The following is a 21,962-nucleotide window of genomic DNA, read 5'->3' as shown; positions in this document are numbered from 1 at the left end:
AGAAAAGAGCTAAGATAGCTCAGCCACTAGCCTTTACAGAGAGGCGAATAGAAGCAGGTGGGGAAAACCGGAATGCGAAGTAGGCAAATGGATGACAATATCTGTGCGAAAATGGTGCATATTGAAAACTCTTTCGTCACTGGAGAACGCGAACATATTTTTGGAACCTACTGTTTACTATGACCGTAAGGCTACTATGACTATATGCGGTCTTGGATCTGTGTGGAGGGCAGTTGAACTTCATTAGTAGAAGGGGTGGGAGTGAAGTACATTCAAACACTCAGGTACAATAAAAATTGAAGTAAAAATAAAATGATGTCCTTGTATAAACATGACATTTTTACTGCAAGTCTTATACACTGTAGTTAACGAAACGGAGCACCATTTTTTGATAAAATAAATACTTTCTACATTAAGAAAGAAAACATATTCAGTAGAAACTACAAAATATATTTAAAAATTCTGAAGTTGAATATATATAATATTTAGAAATTCTATGGTCAAAATTCTTACAGTGATCATTAACTCAATATGATAATAAATAAAAACCAATATAACAGCTGTTGTATGATCACATTTATTGTGACTATTACACTTTTACTACATCATACTACTTTTGACCAATAAAACGGTACGAAAGGACCAATCATGGCTGCTTATCACACAATTTTATCGCTTCCCTAGCATTTGTTTGTTTTTATCACTACCCTAGCATTTGTTTCTTTGTTTGCCAACATTTCAAACTCCAAATTCTTTACGGTACTATAAAACATGCTTTGCGATCGAAATTTTTTCTCGCATGGATAGTCGACTGAAAATGGCGACTCCAAACATTTTTGTGAAGATTACATTAGTCAAATAGAGTTTTAGTAAGCCAATTAATATCTATTTTATTGTATTAGAGCTGGCTACTTTATTTCTTCTAATCTTTATATACTTTCTTCTATTTTTATCACCTCACTACCATTTGTTTCTCTGTTTGCCAACATTTCAAACTGCAAATTCTTTACGGTACTATAAAAGATGCTTCTGCGATCATGCAATTTTTAAATTTTCAGTTAACTCAGTTGGGGCACCGGAGGGAAATAGACCTTTGGGGAGGCCGAGACGTAGATGGGAGGATAATATTAAAATGGATTTGAGGGAGGTGGGACATCATGATAGAGAGTTGATTAATCTTGCACAGGAAGGGACCGATGGCGGGCTTATGTAAGGCGGCAATGAACCTGCGGGTTTCTTAAAAGCCATTTGTAAGTAACTAAAAAACTATTCATTTGATCATAGTGAAACTTACATCCAAAAATATTTAAAGAAAGAGGATGAAGTGAACATTATATGAAGTCTCTAACTTAAAAATTGTAGAAATTAGACATTTCTACCCATAATCTTTCTCAATAAAAATAATCGGTTATAAATTTACCGGTTATTTTATAATTAATTTAAACTGAATGAGGTTAATCGACGAAAAAGGACCGATTTACCTTTTTCTAAAATTTAAAATTGACAAAATCATGAGGAAATAAAAGAGTTTTACTAGGCCTACATATAGACTATTAAGAACAATATAAATTCAACTGTGAACCAGCGAGAAGAAAGTTAAAATGGCGCAATTAGATGTTGAAGATTAGAAGTTTGTGAAATTGCAGCATATACGATTTAATTAATTATTTCACTGACAACAGGATTATAATACATTTAAAAATAAAATAAATTACATGATTTCATAATTTTTACAATAGTGACCATGATTATATGACACATTCAGACAGGCAATCTAATTTTATGACCAATAAATGGTGGAGTCAAAATTTCTATCAGTTTGAAATTCTCCATACCCGCACATTTATATAATAACAGGAAGTCATCGATGAAGATAGGTACACAGTCTAGTATAACAGTCATGAAGTTTGGGGTGATTTTTTGCATTTCTCGTGATAGTTGCTAGCCGCTTGGAGCGCTGTGTGTACTAGGAACAATAGACTGTGTCACTGCCATCGTGATCTAATACAGGCCGTAAGGCAGACCATGTGACTCGCTTAACCCGATCACGAAGTGCAGCGTTTCAACCATATAAATTAGTTGGAATGCATAAAATGTAACATATTTTTCTCTAAAATGTAGTGTAATTCCATTAATAAAATTTAAAACAATGATTACGAGACACTTCAGACATAATTCCTTGCGAGTTAAGGTGTAATATTATTTTTGGTGTGAAAATTACGTTATTCGTATGTGTAATAGACCTAATTTCGATTAAATATTGCGAAATTATTGTATATTCATTTATGCACGATTCAATAATTTTCAGTTGCACTGCACGATATGTTGAAATTATAGGTTATGTTTACTGTTCCAGTTGCCCCTCTGTGTCTAAATTAGTGGTCTCCAATGCCCTGCCATTCATATGGAAATATTATAGGTTATGTTTACTATATCTTATATTCCTAAATTCGCAATTATAAATTATAATTAAGCATAATGTCATGTATGATACTCCGCACATTCAATTTGTCTGTATTTTAATACTACAATTGAGTACTGAATTATTGTATTTATCTACTACCTAAGAGACGAAGTAACAATCGTACGTACACTAATTTCATAAGAGTGGTATGATAAATTTTCTGTCTTTATCAAGGAAGATAGATGTGCTATATTAAAATCACAATATATATACTTTTTTTATTAAACCTCAAAATAGCTTCCATCCCAAACTTAAAATATTGATGCGAAAAGATTATGTTAGCATGTAAAATTCTCTTCACATTACAATAACACAGTTTTGTAATTATTTCTGCAACATATTATGCAACAAGAAGTAAACGGAACTTATGGACACATTACAGTAAATAAAACTTAGCTATGATACACAATAAAGTTATAATATAATAATTCACTGTGCTCCATACACTGAAATAGAAAACCCGAACATATATTACGGCATGGTCTAGATCGAAAAGGCATTGACTGTGCCGTATTTCGCATTGTTATGAAAAGTTGTGTAAACTGTGAAATATTCGTTATCGGTTGTAATAACTGTAAATGGCTAAAATACAATAATTTGAGTAATAATATTGGACAAGGAGACGTTTGTTACACTATAAATTCTAAGAAAAAGAGGTCAGAGTTATCCTTCCGAAAGATCCAGGAAGTTGAGTTTATAAAATATAATATATACTTTATGAAAATAATATATAAACCTTATGTATTTCGTATTTCAATAGACGAAGGAAGATGTTAATTTTTCAAAATAACACGATATCAAAAGTACAATACATTTTATCGTCTGCTATGGAAAGAGTCTGTGATGAGGCGATAGTAGCGATCCTGGTGGCTAGCAACTATCTAGGGATGCATATTTCAACTGTCTATGTTTGCATATTTAGTAAGTATTGAGCTTCGCAACTGTATATACTAAACTGTGATAGGCATAGATTGAATCGGAGACGAATCTCATTTTGCATCTCTGTGGAGAAGAAGTAACCCAAATCCTATCTGGGAATGTTGCAGGAGACAACTGCTTAACAGACTGATTACATAGGTACAAATAAGAATGGTATTCGATTGATATTTGAGATACACTTAAAATAAATTAGATTTATAACTTATTATTGAAAACAACCGGTCGTTCGATTATTTATGAAAATAATCGGTTATCTGGTTCAAGCGGTAAGCAAAAATAACTCGTCATTAACCGATTAACCTTATGAACATAAAGGCTTATCAAAATAACCGGTTATTTTATCCCATTCCTAGTGGTGTTGCGTTAAAAAAGTAGCACTCCCATGTCGGATTCCATCCTGCATAGAGAAGAATATTTTCACATATACGTACCACTTTATTTGCAACTTTTTCTGCAATTACACGTACTGAAAATTCTTTACTGCCTTCGCCTTTTAATTATATGTGAGTGTTTAGATAATACCTCATTTACATCCCGATAGGTAGGTAGCGTGCTATTATCCAATTATGTTGGGATTCCAAAATCATCCTTCTCTCTGACTGATGTCTTCTTATTTCGGCATGAATAACAATTGAGCACCACACAAATACAATCCACTACAAGCTGCAGCCGACGAACAGAAAGCAGGAGAGACAACAGTGCCTTATTTTCACCCCCTCCAGCTGTCCACTCACCACGACGGACTGTGTTGCCAGCTTAAAAGTATCTCCTGGGTATTCTATGCACTTATATCGCTTGAACGATTCTAGATTTTATAAGAACAAAAAGTAGGCTACAGTAGTGGCAAAAAAAAAACCGGACCGACCCTTGTAGCTGATTTCAGAGCCTTGTTCACTCAGAGCACGATAGACTGGTAACTATGACTTTCGTGGTTCGAATCGTGCCTGGGAAGAAAACTTTATGTTTTTTTTTAGTTGGTTATTTAACGACGCTGTATCAACTACGAGGTTATTTAGCGTCGATGAGACTGGTGATAGCGAGATGATATTTGGCGAGATGAGGCCGAGGATTCGCCATAGATTACCTGGCATTCACCTTACGGTTGGGCAAAACGTCGGAAAAACCCCAACCAGGTAATCAGCACAAGCGGGGATCGAACCCGCGCCCGAGTGCAACTTCAGACCGACAGGCAAGCGCCTTAACCGACTGAGCCACGCCGGTGGCTTACTTTATTTTGTTCCTTGTTCAAATTTATTCCCAATACTTCTCGATTGCTGGTAAAATTCATGTTTTGGGAATAAGTAGTTCATTAAGTAGTAAAATATCGCTGCAATCGAAAAGTATTGGCTCGATTTTATTGGGAATTTCTGCTGTGAGTCGTCGTGCGCTCTGACTATGAGATCACTCACTACTGGTCTGTCATCTCGCTCCACAGTTCAGCTGTCGAATGACTTCTGAAGCACGTGATGTCATTCAAAATCATTATCAGAGATCGGAAACAACCCTGTACAGAGTGGAAGCAAAATAACCTTCCTGATTGATAGGGTACACGTAAATGAATAGAAAATCTATATAACGTTTTGTGATTAAATGCACGGTTAATTAGAAAATTAAGTTTGAAATTTCAACAGTCCGCCAACATCGCCGCTAACACACACTACTCTTGATACAGACGTAAGAGATCAACGAACACGGTGTGTCTCGGTAGGTGAGCTGCTCTCTGCCTCGACGTTGCCACTTGTTAGCATCGTCGAATGACTTGAAATTAGAGGTTCTTTAAGGGGTTAGGTACAGCTTAAAGGAGAAAAATTTTGGAAATATTCAACATTTTTTTTCCTCCATTACTCTATCTTGTGTAATTAATTAAAATTAGTGTGTGTAAAACACTGTTCTTCTGGTATATGATAAACATATTTTTACGATTTAAAAAAAATTGTTATATATATATTTTTTCAAAATTCAAAGTTCACTGTGCAGTGATGAAGCGTTTCCCTCATAACTCAAAAAGTGTCCAACATTTTGTGATGAAAATTTTTGAGTGTATTTATGAATGTCATATCTACAATATGAGGCAAAATCACTCATCTATCTTTGATAGATTGATAAAAAATAAATTCATTTTAAAAATGATCAAATATCTAACACAAAATAAAAAAAAATATTGTTTGTTAAGGAATGTAGTTGAAAGAGCATGATATTGTAAACATGAGTTTCAGCAATAAAATGAAAGAGACAGAACATGAAAAAGTTAACAAGTTTATGAGTTATGAGGGAAACGCTTCATCACTGCACAGTGAACTTTGAATTTTGAATATATATATATTTTTTTAATCGTAAAAATATTTTCTTTTCGTATAGCAGAAGGACAGTGTTTTACACATACCAATTTTCATTATTGTACAAGATACAGTAATGGAGGTAAAAACTTCGAATATTTCCAAAAAAAATTACCGGTACTGCTGTAAGCTGTATCTAAACCCCTAAATTAAATTTACATGAAAACCGTCCACGCTATTGAAATACGCCAGAAGGAAAAATTATTTGTTATTAGATTTTCAATCGACATGGACAAAAATCACTATCCTACTCGCAATAGTTACCGAATAAGAGATTGTTAATCATTTGGGAAAAAAAAATTTCTGATAAAACTATGAATGTTCCACCAACATGATATTATAGTTTTTTATTACATACAGCATGATATATATATATACATATATATAGTTTTTGTATAGTACAAGTATTTCTAGTTATAGTTTACCCTAATCAACTCGATAAGTGACACATGAGACTTCATTAAGTACGTATAAGCCAGACAATAAGCACTATACTGCATACTCATGAGATCTTAATCTGCATGATCACAGCTACTCATGGGATATTGCAGACTCGTCACTTACATAAGCCTCGCCAATTACCTACTTGTATCTCATATCACTCAACAAATCTCCATTGACAAAGCACAAGTATCCTCCACAGCACAGAGGGATTGCGGGAGACGTGGAGAGCCTTAAAAGAGAAAGCTGTTTTATTTATTGATTGTTTTCAACGACGCTTGTGAAGTTTTTGACAATAACTCATCGTATCTCTGAAGGCGAGCGAACTGGGTTATTTACTAGACACGGACAATTCGGGAAACAACTTCAGAAAATGGATCTCTTAATGGGAATCGCTTTACAGATTTTGTGCGCAGCAATATGGAACCGCAAAAACTATACTATTCGAGTGCGAGGTTCTGAAAAGGAGGAGACTCTCAACTGTTTGGAGCTACGCCATTAGACAGTATGGAAGATCCTCTCTAAGAAGTGAAGGCCTCCACTACGGGAAGCCCATGTTTCACAACAATTTTATTTGACGTCATGGCTGAACTTGTTCACTGCTGCCTACATACGTTTATTACAGGGAAATTATAAATACAAGTGCGAGAGAAATTCAGTAATGGTACTGAAGACAATATGTATAAGTTTATTAAATTTTATGCTCGACCATGCCGAAATGTAGTAATTATACGCCCGGTAGCAGTCCTTTAATGCATGGCATTAAAGTACACCTGTTCATTAAAGTACAGGTTTTCGATTATTCTCGGAAATGCAATCGAAAGACAACCAAGGAAACATCACGGAGGCTGGAAATCCAATACTGTCGCAGAAGGTTACGTCCTGTTACTTTAACAATTAGCGTTAGGCCTAATTGTAAATACTATTCAAATAAATTCAATTTGTCACCTTCTTTTTCAATTCTAAATAAATTTCCAGGTTATATCAAAAGTAGTTCATGTCATTCTCTAGATTACATCAAGGTCAATGACATTATTGTTCCTCGGAAAAAATCAATACTTTCGCGTCTGCGCACATTTCACAATTTACGAGCTATGCACAAGGTCACTTCCGATCTTCAGTCAGATATGAATGAAATGAATACTTCTGAATAATTTCAAGTTAGAAATATGGTCGAGCATAAAAAGTCATATGAAACTTGCCTATAATGGTAATTAAGACGCTCGTATGAAAATTATGAAACGAGCTTGCGCTCGTTTCATAAACAAACATACTCGCGTCTTAATTACTCGTTGCATAATGTACTATTAAGCTCGGAAATACGAACTTTACAGGTTTGGTCAAGTCAAAGAATGTTATGATGGTTTCCTAGTAACATGAAATCTAAAGTAAATATGCATTTTTTAGAAGTTTATTTAATATAGTTTTGCTTGTTAAAAGCTATTTTGTATTTACTGAATCCATAATTCACATAGCACTACCAGAGATATTGATTTTATAAATAAGTTATTTAAATTAAATATGATGTTACTGACAATATATCAGTAGTGTGACAATCTAAAAAATCCGGTTCTTAGTTGGAGGACTAATTACTACTTTTTATTTCTTTATAATTTTCATTTCCAAGATGCAATAATACAAAATTAACTGAAAATAATTATATCATTATATTCACAACACAGAACTGCACGTCTTGTATTCTTCACCTGACATAATTAGGAATATTAAATCCAGACATTTGAGAAGGGCATTTTCCTAAGCACCTTATTCTCAAACACCTTTAACCTCTGTTCCTCTTTCAAAGTGAGAGACCAAGTTTTAAGTTTCACAATGGGTAATGTAACTGTTTTATAAATTCCAACTTTCAGCTGTTTTGAAAGCAGACTGGATGACAAAAGCTTCTCTACCGAATAATAACAGTAAACTCACTAGAGGTTTTGATTTATCTAGAGAAAATAAAACTCGAGTGGGATTTTATTGACTATTACACGATTAAAAGAAAGTATATAAAGATTAGAAGTAACAAAGTAGTCCAATACAATAAAATGTTAATTGACTTACGAAAATACAAAACTGTCTTCAAATTTCTACCATCTCAACGTTATAAATTTATGCTAGTAGATGGCAGTAGTATGTTATGGTTAGCTGTTTTCTTTTTATCAGTTGTGCCAACTATGAAATCTTCATTGAACTCTGTAGACGATTACTGGTCAAGAAGGCTTTGTCGATTGTTTCATTTTTATTAAAACAGTTGCATTCCACTTCAATTATATCGATCCCAGTAATCAACGTCACTTGACAGATGATTTTCACTAAATCTTAGTATTAAACAGACCCTTGTATTTCCCTATTTTGACTATGCTGACATTTTACTGACTGACCTTTCCAGCGACAACAAAATGAAACTTCAACGTGCTCATAATTTGTGTGTACGTTTTGTAAGCAATGTTCGTAAATATGATCATATTACCCCATCCTGGAAGCAATAGGTTGGCTTAAACTAGATAAGAAAAAAAATTTACATTCACTTCTCTTTCTCTTCGAAATCTTGAACTCTTCTATTCCTTCGTACCTGTCGTCTCGCTTCACTTACCTTTCTTCCCACCACAATCTGAACACACGCTCTCGCCATGACACAATACTAACAATACCATCCCATCGCACCTCCTCATACTCATCCTCTGTCACAATAGCCCTGCCAAGACTCTGGAATTCGTTACCTGCTAGCATCAGGGACTGTCGAAATAAAATTCAATTCAAACGCAAACTTACTAGGCACTTGGTCAGTAATTGAGACTCGTTCAGACATGGTTTCTTGTAAATAGTTATTTTAATCTACCACAAAATATCTCAATATCCGGTAATTTCATCACTATAGAATTTTGTTATTGTAGGTTTAATTTGTAATTTAGTAAATACAAAAATATTCTTTGTTCTTAACTTCTATGATAAATGTCTAGCTTTCATTAATCAGGTATTCTTGTCGTACTTTAATTTTTATTGTAATTGTAATTGTAAATTTAATATTAATTGTAATCTTATTGTTCATGTTATAGTTGTAATCCCCTGGTAGAGAGGCAGAGAAGGCCTGACGGCCTTATCTCTACCAGGTTAAATAAATAAATCTAATCTAATCTAAACAATCTCTGATACGTGACTATTCATAATATCATATAGTAGAAGCTATAACATAACCTAAATAATATAAACAAGTGTTAGAAAAGTTTTAATTAGGGATGATCAAATAAACAAGAAACGTTTTAATTAATGATGATGACATAAAAATAAACATCAATAATTTTAAAAGAAACAATTATTGAAAGTACAATTTTCAAATTTAAGTGTTTTAGTGGTTGATGGGTCTTTGTTACGTTATATTGGACGTGTGCGTAAAAGAAGTGAACTCGTTGATGTACATGGTGTATTCCTCAACTTATTCAGGATTTCCGAATGGTGCTCTTCATTTATTTGTAAATAGGGTTTCAGGGAAGATGCATAGCTATGACCAGTGATCCTTATTAATTCTTGTTATTGAATGCCAATGCGAGTCATATTTGAAACTGCTGTGCATCGACTGGAGTGGTTTGTAATTTTATGTTTTTTGACGTCCAGACCAGTGGAGTTTGAAATGTTGGCAACAAAGAAACAAATGCTAGGGACGCGATAAAATTAAACAAATGTTAGGGACGCGATAAAATAATGCGATAAGCAGCCATGATTGGTTGAAATACGTCCTTTAGTACAGTTTTATTGGTCAAAAGTAGTATGACGTAGTGAAAGTGTAATAGTCAACAGTAATCTCACTAGACGTTTTGATTTATCTAGAGAAATCAAAACTCGAGTGGGATTTAATTGACTATTACACGATTAGAAGAAAGTATATAAAGATTAGAAGTAACGAAGTACTCCAATACAATAAAATATTAATTGACTTACGAAAATACAACTGTCTTCAAATGTATTATTGTACCATCTCAACATTACAAATATTACGCTAGATGCATGCTAGATGGCAGTAGTGAGCAATGCCTTCTCGTCAAGAAGTTCTGGATCTATTATACGAAATTATACACGATGGCAATGTTACTAGTCAAGAATGCTTTGTTGATTCAGTTTCATTTTTATTAAAATGCAACATTCCACTTCAATTATCCGAATCCCAGTAATCAACGTCACTTGACAGATGATTTTGAATAAATCTTAATATTAAACTATCTCTGATACGTGACTATCCATATATCATATAGCAGAAGCTATAACATAACCTAACTAATATAGACAAGTGTTAGAAAAGTTTTAATTAACGACGATGACATAAAAAATAAACATGAATAATTTTAAAAGGAATAATTATTGAATGTACAATTTTCAAATTTGAATGTGGTTGGTGGTTCAATTGATGTTATATTGGACGTGTGCGTAATAGAAGTGGAACTCGTTGATTTAGGCCTACATGGTGTATTCAACTTATTAAGGGATTTCCGAATGGTGCTCTTCATTTATTTCTAAATCGGATTTCAGAAGATGCATAGGTATGATCAGTGATGTTTATTAATTCTTGTTCTTGAATGCCAATGCGAGTCATATTTGAATCTGCTGTGCATCGACTGGAGTGGTTTGTAATTTTATGTTTTTTGACGTCCAGACCAGTGGAGTTTGAAATGTTGGCAAACAAAGAAACAAATGCTAGGGACGCGATAAAATTAAACAAATGCTAGGGACGCGATAAAATTGTGCGATAAGCAGCCATGATTGGTTGAAATATGTCCTTTCGTACCGTTTTATTGGTCAAAAGTAGTATGACGTAGTAAGAGTGTAATAGTCAGTATAAACCTGGCAACTTCTCAGTAACAGAATTCCTGGGATAAAACATACTTTTCGAGTTTAATTTTAAACTGTGTCAGTGTTCGGCAATCTCTGCCGCAACTCGGTAACGAATTCCACTGGCGAGGCAATACTACATTGTGTGAGGATGAACATAGGAAGTTCTATAAGGAGGAATAGAGAGATGAGATTGGTGCTGATTACATGATGTAGTGAGAAACTGAAAGCGTGAAGAAAAGTGATTCGGAGAAGAGTTATGTAAAATTTTGTATAGAAGTGAAAGCTCACGTATGATTTTTCGTTCCTTTAGATCTGCGGTGACCAAACTGGGTATCGTTATTACATCGTGTAATCAAAGATACTCATAGTGGTAATGGAAGTTTCCTGTACATTGATCTCTGTCTCGCTCACGTACTGATGGTAAGTAGTGTCGGTACTATGTCGCTCTACAAACCCTCTGTCTCTACGAGTTTCGTACAGAATGGGATGAGGAATTCATTCGCTGTTCTGTCAGAGAAAATGTAATATGTTGCTTTGCTCAACGGTTCGATTAGTAGTAGTATATAGAAGCGATATTACAGGACATTACGCTAAATACACAGACATAACAGGTATTATTATTATTACTAGTATTATTATTTATCAGAAAGTGTTACCTTATTCTTATATACGTGTCTCAATATATAGGCCTAATAATAATAATAATAATAATAATAATAATAATATTAATAATGGCTTTAAAAATGAACATGCTGTAATATAATAAGCAATTAAGAACTGCAAGATTAAAAAAAAAAGAAAAGAAACTGCCCAACAAATTAACAGAAAATGAACTGACACTGAAAATCTTTATTTATCTCATTTACATTAACAGTTGTCAGGTTTAGTGCGACTTATTTCCTTATTAATTCCTCCTTATTCATCGCTGTAAATCTACACGGCAATATTTGTTATTAATAAATAACAATGTACACGGCCAGCAGTATCACAACTATGCATTTACATTGAGAGGACGGATGGAGAGAATCGTGACGTTCCGTTGCGACAACCGACCAATCAGAACGCTAGTTTCAGGCAGCTGCATCTTGAAAATCAAACCAGTTTGATTCCCGTTGAACGGCGAGATGTGCGGCGACATGCGTAGCGAGATGAACTACTCCAGCATGTTTTAACCGATTATACCGGGTGTTCATTTCAAAGTGTGTCATGACGTCACTGTTATGAGTCAGCTATTTGAAGCGAGTTTCAGCTTTTATGTCAGAGAAGTTGCCTATTAATCAAGGCGTTCAATCTGAACTTGAGAACGTGTACGGTATAACTTGATCGTCGTAGCAACAGATGGCTGTCTGCAAAGTCTGTGTGCTACCATAACCTCTTTCGAACTGTGTTTTGCGAAGCCAAGTAGTACGCAGGGTATTTGTTATCATCGGTTGCGTACGGCAACATTTCACAACACTTTTTTTTTTTTAATTTCGACCGGCCAGAGGCCGTTTTCCAAAGTTATCTATTTTTTTCTTTTCTGTTTGTTTACCTTTGTTTCCTTTGTTTTACTTATACTAATACAATCAGAACACCCATGCCCGAGGCGGGACTCGAACCCACAACCCTTCGGACCAAGCGATAGGGACATGCCATGCCCCTACCGCTTGAGCCATCCTGTTCAAATGCTCCGTGTCCATGTTGACCGTCGAAGTTAATGTCAACAAATACGTAAATAATCGTCTTAACCCTCTCCACATATCCCGACAGTAAGAAAAAACTCACCTCGGTACGTGTTTCCAAATAGTTCACATTCCTGCCACTACGGGCGTTACCGTACGTATCGCTAAGTACTCTTCAGAATGAACGCCGTACTTGCTAGGCAACTTCTCTGGCACATAAGTAATACGCCTGTGTGGAAGTGTAGGAAGATTGAATTCTCTAGGCCAGCCACGGCGAAAATGCGACTCAAGAGCACATTGTGCCTCGCAAGGATAGCTGTGCATTTCTACCTCCCACAACCCCCACCCTCTCACTCACTGGAGTCAAACTCCGTTCCATTTGTATTTGCCTCTGATATGCGAGTGGCGTATCGTCGCAAAGTCTCTCTCCAAAACATGTACTGTACATCTACGAAAAGGAAAGTTTCAAGTAGGATGGGAGGACACATTTTTTTGCTGCCAATGTGGTGGGAATACTCCAGTATTTTCCATGTTTACAGTCTCTTCCAAATATTGCTCCTCATAAATTGCATAATTACATTGAGATGCTGAATATTCTTAAACAAGAATTTTGTGGAACACAGCTTTCATGGTTTAAGAAATTTAGAGCATGACATATCTCTGTACATCGACCCTTTTTCAGCAGATATACGAATGATGCGGTTAGATCTTCAATTTGAACTCACAGATTTACAATGTGATGTTGCAATGAAAGCTACATGTAAGGACTTGACAGATGTTGAACTTTCAAATTTTTGTCAAAAAATAAGTATCCGAAGCTTCGTTCTTTCGCATGCTCTGTTGAAGCCATGTTCGCTACAACTTACGTTTGTGAAAAATTATTTTCAATAATGAAAGTAGTAAAAACCAAATGTAGATCACGACTGACAAACACCTTCGTGATCAACTACGTCCGGCAGTAAATGACTTAATTCCTGATTTTGAAAATCTGACGCAGAGACATTCTGAAGACAGTTAATTTCAGGTCGTGATAATGTGGCCTACGTTTTCTTGTACATTTCTCTTTTCGTTGTACGTACGAAACATCAGTTTGTAGCCTTGTACTGTATAATATTATATTTAAAGGCTGGACGTAAGGAAAATGAAAATCCGTTACTGAGTCAGACAGTTGCTTCACTTCCCCTTCGGGTGTTCGCCTCCTCCATAGGTGCTACGCACGTTGCAGGTTACACAGTGGCTCGGCGCACGAACTCTTTTCCGCCACGGCTGCTCTAGGCTCATCGGCTAGCCACATGACGGCATACAGTGAGCCATGACACACTTTGAACTGAACACGCAGTATATCGTTCGTTTGCTTCCTAATCGCCACACGGCGAGATGCGCGGCGATATACGTGGCGAGATGAACAACTCCAATATGTTTTTGTGCGAGATCGTGCGTATTTGCTTGGTTTCCGCACAAAACCAATACGCGGAAAGTCTAAAATTCCACATTCAATATTCCCAACCTAACACACATAACAATTTCCCTCTTCTTACCGCTTAAGTGACATATTGATTTTACTGCTTTAGACTTTTAATATATTATTTTTAGGGACGATCAATATAATAATAATTATAAATTGGAAACTTACCACTGCAATTTGACCTAAATTGCACTGTTAATTATTGTTTTTAAATATGTGCAAAAATTAAGTAAACTCTAAATCATTACATAACTTTACCGTTTGTTTTAAGTTCGCATTTATAGACTGGGGGGGGGGGGAAGACAGACGTATATCACGGCCTGCTGGAATATAGTAAACACAGAAAATATTTTAAAGCAACAATGTTGAAGATAGATATTTTTGGTTTGCAAATTTGCCGTCATTGAACAGAAACCAAGATGGAGATTTCATTGCAACTAATTAGAAATTCCTCTTTCAGGTACGTAATAGTCCACACCCGTGGAGTAACGGTCAGCGTGTCTGCCCGCGAAACCAGGTGGCCCGGGTTCGAATCCCGGTCGGGGCAAGTTACCTGGTTGAGGTTTTTTCCGGGGTTTTCTCTCAACACAATACGAGCAAATGCTGGGTAACTTTCGGTGTTGGACCCCTGACTCATTTCACCGGCATTTTCACCTTCATTTCATTCAGACGCTAAATAGCCTAGATGTTCATACAGCGTCGTAAAATAACCCAATAAAATAAAAAAAATAAAAAGGTATGTAATAAACGATCATCGCACAAAATAATGTACGATACACGAGCGGTATGTTTTCTTTCAATTCTCGGAAATTAAAAAAGCTCAACTACGTTTCGCTTTTTCAAACTTTTCCTCGAACATGAAAACTTCAGCATACCGCTCTTGTAACGCATATTGCTATAGTGAAACCTGTTCAAGACGGAAGTGACATGGTCCTAATTTTTTTTTCCCTTGTGGACAGGTTTCCGTGTTATTCAGGTGTGAATTAAAAATCGAAATTTAATCATTTGTATAAATGAAAAACAAAAAGGCATGCCGGAAATTGTAGGAATTACAAAATATTCCGCTTAACACTACTGACATTAAATCAGCTTCCTGTCATTTATTTAATTGGTGAATGATCTTGATGAAAATCTCATTTCGTGTATAAATTGTATCGTAACTCACTCATTAAACACTGTAAAGTTTATTAATTACATTAAATTTAATATCTACCACTATAATATAATACTGTACTGTATATCACTGTACATTATTTAATTGGACTTGGAGCCTAGAAGCCTTGAATTCTGGATTATCTAATTTCTTTGCCTGTTCAAGAGCTTTCTTTGCAGAATAGGTCCAGAAATTTGCATGATCTTTGAAAGGGCAAGAACAATCCACTCCCACAACAGTTCATTTATTTCTATGTAACCAGTTGTTTTCTCTTTCTTTTTATGTCACCATCATTGACCGCAAGCCACTCACTCATGATACGGGATTTATATTGTAAAGTGTTAAGTTACACCTGAGTTTTCAATTCATAAATTTCAATATTATTTTCCATACTCTTCGTTTCTAATTTTCCTCGATAACCTTTACTTAATCAATTAATGATAGTGCAACAATTTTATGTAACTTTTTTTTTATCACGAAATCACTAATACACTTGCGTTCGACCCAGCTACGACAGTATACAGAAGTGAAGCATCGAACATCTTTGAAGGGACTCGTCTGCCTAGTCAACAGGGTAATAAAATTTATGACCACCAGGCCAACACACCCTCGCAACCTCAAAAATTTTACAAAGAAAACTTGTTTTTATCTTAGTGACCTACTAGTATTAGTATACTAGTACTAGTATTTCGTACATTCCTTGAAAGTACATACTGTTTCAAAATATAGTTTACATTAAAGTAGTCTGTCCAAAATATTATTTCCGTTTTGAACAGTAGCAGGCAGTTTCCGTTTCCGCGTTGGACAGTTTCCGTTTTATTCAGGAAAAATTAAACATAATACATATGAATTTCGCCGGGACCAATAAATTGTTCCAAAATAGACGACAGGATTCCGGATTATTCAGGTTCCGATTTGAACAGGTTTCACTGTATTACCCTTACCCGCGAAGAACATAGTGCACCATGATGCACTCGTAGCTGCTAGAGGGTATGCTCTCGACCTCATCCTGCTGCACGACGGGGCATACGGGACGGCTCCCCTTACCCTTTGCACATTTCAGCGAGTGCTGACGACCACTGATGTAAGTGATAGAAAATATTTTAGGTGCTTCAAAGGGTGGAGCCGCGACAACATTTTCTTGCATATAAGTGTAGATTGTGCCTTCCTCACTGTATTCACCAATATTAACTTTAAGTTTTATGCTAGACAAATTAATTCTATCTACTGACATTCACAGAGTGTAGATGTTACTACGCTAATGTTGCGTGTGAGCGACAGAATATTGAATATTAATACAAATGAGCACTATTGCTTCTCTGAATGTATCTGATCCATTATTTCAATCTCGGAATTACAGCTATTTCTCTCTATGGTCATGTTCCAGAGAATATATCATACACGACGCATTATGTAGGATCAAACATAACCACGAGTGCAACGGGCAAACTCGGAATTAGCGAAAACACACAAAATCTATTAAACACATGAATTACCTGGAAACGACATAACATTAAATGAAGCAAATAATCTGTTTTATACATTTCATTGACGAAAATGTGAAATATATAATTTAATATATCCTATTAATTATTGTTGTTTATTTATAATTGTTTATTCTTTTCATTTTGTAGCTAATTCCACGAGAGGTTTTCATTTCACCGATAAATTTACAAGCAACTTGGGTACGGGAGTTAGCCTATTTACTTACTTACAAATGGCTTTTAAGGAACCCGAAGGTTCATTACCGCCCTCACATAAGCCCGCCATCGGTCCCTAACCTGTGCAAGATTAATCCAGTCTCTATCATCATACCTCACCTCCCTCAAATCCATTTCAATATTATCCTCCCATCTACATCTCGGCCTCCCTAAAGATCTTTTTCCCAACTAACACTCTATATGCATTTCTGGATTCGCCCATACGTGCTACATGACCTGCCCATCTAAAACGTCTGGATTTTAAGTTCCTAATTATGTCAGGTGAAGAATACAATGCGTGCAGTTCGGTGTTGTGTAACTTTCTCCATTCTCCTGTAACTTCATCCCGCTTAGCCCCAAATATTTTCCTAAGCACCTTATTATCAAACACCCTTAACCTATGTTCCTCTCCCAGAGTGAGAGTCCAAGTTTCACAACCATACAGAAGAACCGGTAATATAACTGTTTTATAAATTCTAACTTTCAGATTTTTTGACAGCAGACTGGATGATAAGAGCTTCTCAACCGAATAATAACACGCATTTTCCATATTTATTCTGCCTATTTAGCTAAGGAAAATCAAAACATCGAATGGCACTTACTAGTACTTTACTTACTTACTGGCTTTGAAGGAACCCGGAGGTTCATTGCCGCCCTCACATAAGCCCACCGTTGGTCCCTATCCTGAGCAAGATTAATCCATTCACTATCATCATATCCCACCTCCCTCAAATCCATTTTAATGTTATCTTCCCATCTACGACTCGGCCTCCCTGAAGGTCTTTTTCACTCCGGCCTCCCAACTAACACTCTTTATGCATTTCTGGATTCGCCCATACGTGCTACATGGGCTGGCCATCTCTAACGTCTGGATTTAATGTTCCTAATTATGTCAGGTGAAGAATACAATTCGTGCAGTTCTGTGTTGTGTAACTTTCTCCATTCTCCTGTAACTTCATCCCTCTTAGTCCCAAATATTTTCCTAAGTATCTTATTCTCAAACACCCTTAATCTCTGTTCCTGTCTCAAAGTGAGAATCCAAGTTTCACAACCACACAGAACAACCGGTAATATAACTGTTTTATAAATTCTAACTTTCAGATTTTTCGACAACAGACTGGATGATAAAATTTTCTCAACCGAATAGTAACGGGCATTTCCCATATTTATTCTGTGTTTAATTTCCTCCCGAGTATCATTTATATTTGTTACTGGTGCTCCAAGATATTTGAACTTCTCCACCTCTTCAAAAGACAAATTTCCAATTTTTATATTTCCATTTCGTACAATATTCTCGTCATGAGACATAATCATATACTTTATCTTTTCGGGATTTACTTCCAAACCTACTTCTTTACTTGCTTCTAGTAAAATTCCCGTGTATTCCCTAATCGTTTGTGGATTTTCTCCTAACATATTCATGTCATCCGCATAGACAAGCAGCTGATGTAACCCGTAACTAGTACTATACTCATTTGAATATTTCTTACAAAGTAAATATTACTCTACATCTTGAAAACGGTGCAAATATTAATGATAGTTTAATGTAATATTCATTCAATTCATTCATCCATTACTTGTTTATTTATTTATTATTATATCTTATAGATAGATATATTCTAGGTAATAAAATTAATTTATATTAATGTTGTGTCAGATTCCCTTTTTATATTGAACTAACAACTCTTAAATACTCATTCCTGTACGATCGATTTTTTGATGTCGATAATATTCCTGAACTTTCATGCTCTTCCTAAACATGTTGGTTGCCGACTACCGGGGACTTGCTTCGCGTATTATGTCTAAGTAGGTAAATATTGGCTTTCTCCTATATCGACGTAGCAGTGTAATAATAATATTAACGAAAACATAACAGTAAAGACGACACTTATGCGATCTCCGTTAAATACCGGAAGTTATCATGCAGGAGAGCGGAAGTCGTGAGTTAATCCCGGGTGATTCGCGCATTAATCATGGAAGTTGGTAGTTCTGTAATTTAACCACAAACTGATGACAATAAACCTGAAGTAGCGATTTGCTTCCGATACTGTTCGATCCTTTGCAGCACGATAGAATTATGTTCCGGAGTAGCGATCATCAATGTGGTTTTAGGCGTAATAGATCAACTATTGACCAGATATTTCGTATTCGACAGATAATGGAGAAAAAATATGAGTATAAGGGTACAGTGCATCAGTTATTCATAAATTTCAAAAAGTCATATGACTCGGTTAAGAGAGAAGATTTTTATGATATTCTTATTGAATTTGGTATTCCCAAGAAACTAATTCGATTAATTAAAATGTGTCTCAGTGAAACGTACCGTAAAGTGGGGATATTTCGGACGCAGGGGTAACATCGGACGGTAATTCAATGTATCATATTTTATGTTGGTAACACTAGTTCTTAGCATCTTTTCCGCGCTTCGTATGTTTCTGCACATTTTTAAAGACCCATTGGTGAACTGGTGTTACCAACATAAAATATGATAAATTGAATTACTGTTTGATGTTACCCCTGCGTCCGACATATCCCCAGTTTACGGTACATCAGAGTTCGTCTTTTCGGGATTTACTTCCAAACGTATCTCTTTACTTGCTTCCAGTAAAATTCCCGTGTTTTCCCTAATCGTTTGTAGTTTTTCTCCTAACATATTCACGTCATCTGCATAGACAAGTAGCTGATGTAACCCGTTCAATTCCAAACCCTCTCTGTTATCCATAGGTCAGTTTCTGTCAAATGCGTTTCCAATTCACTGTGGGCTAAAGCAAGGAGATGCACTATCACCTTTACTTTTTAACTTTGCTCTAAAGTATACCATTAGGAAAGTCCAGGATAACAGAGAGGGTTTGGAATTGAACGGGTTACATCAGCTGCTTGTCTATGCGGATGACGTGAATGTGTTAGGAGAAAATCCACAAACGATTAGGGAAAACACGGGAATTTTACTGGAAGCAAGTAAAGAGATAGGTTTGGAAGTAAATCCCGAAAAGACTAAGTATAGGACTATGTCTCGTGACCAGAATATTGTACGAAATGGAAATATAAAAATTGGAAATTTATCTTTTGAAGAGGTGGAGAAGTTGAAATATCTGGGAGCAACAGTAACAAATATAAATGATACTCGGGAGGAAATTAAACACAGAATAAATATGGAAAATGCCTTTTATTATTCGGTTGAGAAACTTTTATCATCCAGTCCGCTGTCGAAAAATCTGAAAGTTAGAATTTATAAAACAGTTATATTACCGGTTGTTCTGTATGGTTTGAAACTTGGACTCTCACTTTGAGAGAGGAACTGAGACTACGGGTGTTTGAGAATAAGATTCTTAGGAAAATATTTGGGGCTAAGAGGGATGAAGTTACAGGAGAATGGAGAAAGTTACACAACACAACTGCACGCATTGTATTCTTCACCTGGCATTATTAGGAACATTAAATCCAGACGTTAGAGATGGCCAGATCATGTAGCACGTTTGGGCGAATCCAGAAATGCATATAGAGTGTTAGTTGGGAGGTCGGAGGGAAAAAGTGCTTTAGGGAGGCCGAGACGTAGATAGGAAGATAATATTAAAATGGATTTGAGGGAGGTGGGATATGATGATAGAGAATGGATTAATTTTGCTCAGGATAGGGACCAATGGCGGGCTTATGTGAGGGCGGCAATGAATCTCCGGGTTCATTAAAAGCCAGTAAGTAAGTAAATAAGTAGCGAAGCGTAACAAAATTTTTGAGTAAGTTGGGCTGAAAACATGGTTCGGAAATAGTGATCTAGGCCTTGCTTTACGTCTCTAAAGGGTAAACTAAACGCGGAAAAGCTCCTGTTTTTAATTAACTAAATTCTAAATTGATCTTGTCGCTTCTTCGAAAATGTTTCGAAAAGCTCAGCTTACCCTGCCTACCCTAAAGCTTCGCCACTCGACAGCAATTATACGAATATAAATTAAATAAAAGAATCCTTGGTAAATCGTAATTCGATACACAGACGTTTCAGGGGTGAGTTAGATGATTAAAGGCTTTTTATCAGACAACAGAGAAACGATAAGTTGACCTTAAATTATTTATGGTGCAAATCCTACATCAACGATAATCCTATCTGAAATGGGTACTGCATTACTCATGATTTTTCCGGTATGTGGCCACACGTTTACGAACAAAACAGTCACAAGTCACTCCTCCACACTGAAAACTCTCGTATTCTTCCCTTCTTGCACTCTTATAATGGCTTGAATTTTCGTAAGTTATGATTTCCCTCAAGTCCTCCAGATGTCTCCCGCCATGATCACATCTCGAAATACGTCGCTATACTTGTTTGTTTTTTTTTTTTTAAGATGGGACATGACAGGAGCGTTGCGATCAGAAAACAACTGAATGTCACATAGCGTGGTAGGCCTGTTGCTATGGTAACAACGGTTGAGTTGCCAAACTTACAATTCCCACTTGGTGAATGTTTAATAGCTTTCTTGGCGACATTTATTGTGCACACAATGTTAGCATTGGTACGTTTCATCTTTGATTCTCTGTCGATTTTTGTATTGTTTTCTTACCTTGGCGTCAATTGTCAATGAATGTTTTAACGTCAGCCATCTTGTATGTAGGTATGTATTTATTCACACTGCAGTGGGTATATACCCAGTGGCAGTGGTAACTATTTACACTCAATAATGACAATAATAAACTTAAAATTAAAAATACAATTAATAATTAATACTAACAATAATAATAATAATAATAATAATAATAATAATAATAATAATAATAATAATAATAATAACAACAACAACAACAGGGAATATCCTAAATTAAATGAAACGATCACTTAAAATGACATTTGAAATAAATCTAATTTGTATCTTAAACCTAAGTTCGAACTAAAACCCACGAATATGATATGTTCATATCTGCACAAGTACCTTTCAACATTACACTTATTTCGCTGTCAACTCACTCACTGCACTGGAACTACGACACATTTCACT

The sequence above is a fragment of the Periplaneta americana genome, chromosome 7 (assembly GCF_040183065.1).
Source record: "Periplaneta americana isolate PAMFEO1 chromosome 7, P.americana_PAMFEO1_priV1, whole genome shotgun sequence".
NCBI lineage: Eukaryota > Metazoa > Arthropoda > Insecta > Blattodea > Blattidae > Periplaneta > Periplaneta americana.
This window is presented reverse-complemented; position numbering follows the sequence as displayed.